Below are 5,460 nucleotides of genomic sequence, written 5' to 3' on the forward strand. Positions count from 1 at the left end.
CTCGAGCTCGAGCTCGACTCGAGTTCTTAAAGAGCCGAAACGAACTATTCGATATTCGACTCGAAAAGCTCGTGAGCAACTCGAAAAAAAATTTATATTATAATTTTAGATTTTTTAAAATTACATTATTAAAAATTTATTAAAAATACATTATTGATAATTATAAAATTTTAAAAATATTAAAAATTCTATAATACAACTAAACCATATCATAATGCATTTAATATCAAGATACTATATTGTACTTACCTCATAAATCGGTACCAAGTCGATTAATTAATGTATTTGTAATGAATCCTAAACCCTAAAACCTAAATCCTAAACCCTAAATCCTAAACCATGAATTATAAACCATAAACCCTAAATCCGATTATATGATGGGAGCTAAGTTATGCACATGAAAGTAACAAACAAATTATGCAAAATGATGTTATGTGACTCCTAAATAAATCATTTTCATACTTATACATAAATATATCAACATGCAAAATAAATATACACAACTTGTTGATTGAGACATGATTTTATCATATCTTAATGATGACTATCGACACTGTCATTGCTTTCAAGCATTGACTTACCAACATAATATTTCAAGAACTGACTCGACTAAATAATGTAAACGGAGATTTTATGTACAAATACAACTAAAACGATGGGATCATATTTTATCATACCCTAGTCAACATGTTAACATCAATATCATACAATCACCAATTTTTTAATGAAAAATGACGAGTTTGAATTATATGAATAGTCGAGGTAAATACATGATAGGATTATGATATATATAATTATAAACAATTAAAGTGTTTTAGAATGAAAGTAGAATTTGGGCTAGTTATAAAGTAATATATGTTTAAAATTTTCTTAATCAATTAACAATGCTCACACATCCTACGATGGTCCATCGTAGATGGTGACTATTCGATTCCAAATTTCATGAGTTGCTTGTCTCGACCCCAAGTCTGAATATAGTGGTTGTTTTACCATAAAATGTCTCAAAACCTATGCATATCAACTGAAATGTTTGGCCATACATTTGGATCCATGGATTATGGTTTTAGTTCGGATCAGTTTCTTAATTAATGAAAGGTTGATTAAATTAGAGCATCTTCAAGACTAGAAACTACAACAAGCAATGGAATGGTGAGAACTCAAACAAAGAGTAGACAACGAAACCCAGTTCAGTACAAAGGGATCACAATTCGTTTATGCACAAAATTTTCATCCTTGTGGGACAGACATATTCACCTTCTCTCAAAGTTCAAACGTGTAAGAAAATATGGGAAAAGGGTTGCAAAAATTAGGGGATACGAAATCAGAACGACAGCTGTAATGTGTAAGCGGTCATGGTGAAACTCAAAATAGTTTTCAAGCATAGAGGCCACTGTCATGGCTTCATTTCACCGAATACCACAATCTCATCGTTTATATCTCCATATTGTGAAGTGAGCAAACAATTCAATGTCCAAGATGTATGCATTAGATAATACAACCAGAGCCACCACTTTTGGATTTTCTGCAGATAAAGAATAACATAACCAGCTAAGTGAATACTACACCATAGTTATACTAGGTATAATTCAACATATTCACTTTTCATCATACCAAATTCTTTCTAATAGTAATAGCTTACCGGTTTAGGCATCAGAAAGCCGGAGAAAATAAGCAACGGATAGAAGAACGATGATAAAGCTCCAGCTATTGTGACTTCCAGTGTCAATGACACAAACAACATTCTAAAGAAGGTGAAGTAGAGCTGTGTGCAGAAGATGGCATAGAAGTACCACAAAAGCTTATATGTTGATCCATAATAGCCAATCATGGGATATGTGATCATTCCAAACAACAGAGTTTGGATAAATAGATAGGGTACCTCGACTGTCACCTGCAGAATATTTACACCCTCTTTATTTACTATAAGCTTTATCGAGAACCCAGAAAACTAGCAACTTAGCTCAAAGAGAGAAAATAAAAAAGTTCATTTTAACTTATGATGCGTAAGAGAACGTACTTGTGCTAGTGCATAAGCCCAAGAAGAGTACATCCCTGCAAATCTTTCTCGGTACATAACAACCCTCTCTGTGGCAACAAATGATTGGACATATGAGATGTTGTTCATCTCCAAAAAGGCCACAGCAAAGTACATTGAACCGAAAATATTGAACAAATCTTGTAGTCTATTTTTGGAAATTTAATGAAGAAAAGAAGATAGAAAAATGATGTTAATTATCAACAAGCCTACTGTAAAGGGAAAGTAATGCAGTTTTCCAGTGCTTGAGCTCACGACAATGGAGAAGTGGGCCTAAAGCAAAGATCTTGGGATGTGAATGTGTGGTTTCTTTTAAAGAAATCTATGGCTGCCCGATGATGAGGATGAAGAGTGGCCTTGCTTTGAAGGTTAACACAGAACCAAACAGGCAAACACTCATCCATCATTAGAGCTCGAGATCCTGGATTTTCCCTCCCGACTTTCGTTTTTAGATGTAATAAATGAAGGAACTGAAAGTGTTTATGATTGGAAATCTCGATTTTTGGATCTGATTTCGTAAAGATTGAGGGAAGTTTTGGAGTCTGTGGCAAGCGATGCCTTGAGATTCCAGGCTGGGCACCCTAGAACACACACGATCCCACATCGGTGGTTCTTGGGGAATAAGGGGTAAAGTGAGTCTATAAAAGGGGATGGGTTTTTAGTGATTGAAAATTAACCCGTTGAGCTTGAATCGAGCTCAAAATTGAGCTTCAATCGAGCTCGAGTCTCGAGTTTCAATTGAGCTCTTGAATTTTTTTTGAGTTCGAGCTTTTTCGAGTTCGAGTCAAGTTTCAATATTATCTTTCGAGTTCGAGTCGAGCTTAAAAATTTTAGGCTCGCGAGTTTTCGAGTCGAGTTTACATTTGAAGTTTTCGAGTTCGAGTCGAGCTCGGTAATCGACTCATTTACATCCCTAGGCATGATGTATGGACATGGACAAAACCCTCTCATATTGCCACTTATGTGTATCTGTGAACTGGCAACTGCCTGTCACCCTCTCTTTCTCTCTCCATTTGCTAAAAGGTCATCTCTTTTCTCACTCCATCTTCATCTTATGAATGATGAAGGCAATGGGTGACCAAAAAAATGTTTTAGCCTTTGAGTTTTCATCATTCGCCTCCATTTTCTTCTAAACAAACACAACTCACAATGCTACATTTTTTATACCCTTTTCTTCTTCTCTGTCTTTTGCCTTCTAGATAATGTAATTAGCTAAGTCCCCTCTACAAAATCTCTTCTTCTTTTCTTGAAAAATGGCGTTGAATAAGTTCTCGAGTCTGTTTCTTATCCATATTGCTCTGCTTCTGAGCTCCTGTTTTGCTGAAGATCCCTTTGTTTTCTATGATTTTGAGGTCTCTTACATCACTGCTTCTCCTCTGGGTGTTCCTCAACAGGTCTGCTCGTTCTTCATGTGGTTGTCTAGCTCCTTTTTACTCGCTCAGTTCAGTGAGGTTTGGTGATGTTGTTGAGCTGTTTAAGTTCTATAATGGTTTCTGTATATGCATTACTTTGTAGGTTATTGCTATTAACAACAAGTTCCCTGGCCTTTACTATCAATTCAACTACTAACAACATTGCAACAACGTCGTCGTCAATGTTGGAAACAAATTGGACGAGAGTTTACTAATGCATTGGTGGGATGTTTAGTATGCAATAATCTTTGTTTAAGTAAAACCAAAGATAGATAATGTGACTGACTGCTTGGTTTTATAGGTCTGGGATTCAACAAAGGCGTAGTTCATGGCAAGATGGGCTACCGGGAATTAATTGTCCTATTCCTCCCAAGTGGAACTGGACTTACCAGTTTCAAGTTAAGGACCAAATTGGGAGTTTCTTCTACTTCCCATCACTGCATTTCCAGCGAGCCGCTGGTGGTTTTGGTGGCTTTATCATAAACAACCGTGATATTATTCCTATTCCTTTCAATGCCCCTGACGGGGACATGACGATTTTGATAGGTGATTGGTACACTCGCAACCATACGGTTAGTACTTTGTTGAATTACTGGATTTATAGTTATGTTTTACTTCTCATGGTGTTCAATGATGAAATTTTGTTTTTGATTCTAGAAATTGAGGAAGGCACTTGATGCTGGAAAAGATCTAGGGATGCCCGACGGAGTTCTTATTAACGGCAAAGGACCTTACCGATATAATGATACTCTTGTACCCGACGGCATCGATTATGAAACGATTAATGTCCACCCAGGTGATTCTTTATGAAATGCAACTACTTAACTTTAGTTGCAAGGCAGAGTTCTGCATGCAGCCTTCTGTCTGTGTTGGGAGTATTCAGTTGGTCATGTTCTAAACTGGACTGGCAGTTAGATACACACATATAACTAGCTTAATTGGTTATTTACCTTTATGTTTATGTTGTGTTTTTCAAGTTCCTAAATGATAACATTATCTGTTGGGCAGGGAAAACTTACCGCCTTCGTGTGCACAATGTGGGGATATCGACCTCCTTGAATTTCAGGATTCAGAGCCATAATTTGCTGATCGTGGAAACTGAGGGATCGTATACGGTGCAGCAGAACTACACTAGCTTAGACATACACGTCGGGCAGTCTTACTCTTTTCTGCTAACTACAGATCAGAATGCAAGTCGTGATTACTACATTGTAGCAAGTGCAAGGTTCATGAACGAATCACAGTGGAAACGAGTTACTGGTGTAGCTATTTTACGTTATTCGAATTCCAAAGGAAAGGTAGCCAGTCCTCTCCCTGATCCACCGCAAGATGAATTTGACAAAACCTTTTCAATGAGCCAAGCGAGATCTATCAGGTTAGTTTTCATTGTGGTTCAAGTGCTCAAAGCACATTTCTCCCATGCATGATGGTGATACTCATTGAGACTTCAAAAGAAGTATTAGTTCAGAACATGTGAAGTATTGATCTTCGTGTTATCAGTTATCTTCAGATTTAGAAACACATTAGCTGGTTATGTCTTCTTACTTTCTGAGCTTAAATTCTGCAGGTGGAATGTATCTGCTTAGTGGTGCTCGCCCTAATCCACAAGGATTTTTTAGATAGGGCTCAATCAATGTGACAGACATTTTTGTGTTGAGAAATAAGCCACCTGTGACTATTGGTGGAAAACGTCTAACAACGCTTAGTGGGGTATCATTTGTCAACCCTGCTACACCAATCCGGCTTGCTGATCAGTTCAAGCTTAAAGGAGTATATAAGCTTGATTTTCCCAATAGGTCACTTACAGGGCCACCTAAAATGGAGACATCAGTAATCAATGGTACGTATAGGGGATTTATGTAAGTGATCCTACAGATCAATGACACCAAGGTGCAAACATATCACTTGAGAGGATATGCATTTTTTGTTGTCGGGTAGGAATTCGTTTCCTTTACGGACCATCATGTATAAACATATTGGTTTGCACTATGATTTTGACACTAACTCTTCAAT

General features: G+C 37.1%; 1 pseudogene; it reads left to right on the forward strand.

Annotated features, from left to right (window-relative positions):
• Positions 1-3,218: 3,218 nt before the first annotated feature.
• Positions 3,219-5,033, forward strand: LOC120187111 (annotated as a pseudogene).
• The last annotated feature ends 427 nt before the right edge of the window (positions 5,034-5,460 follow it).

This window comes from Hibiscus syriacus, unplaced genomic scaffold (genome assembly GCF_006381635.1).
Source record: "Hibiscus syriacus cultivar Baekdansim isolate YM2019G1 unplaced genomic scaffold, ASM638163v2 tig00113722_pilon, whole genome shotgun sequence".
NCBI classification, from domain to species: Eukaryota; Viridiplantae; Streptophyta; class Magnoliopsida; order Malvales; family Malvaceae; genus Hibiscus; species Hibiscus syriacus.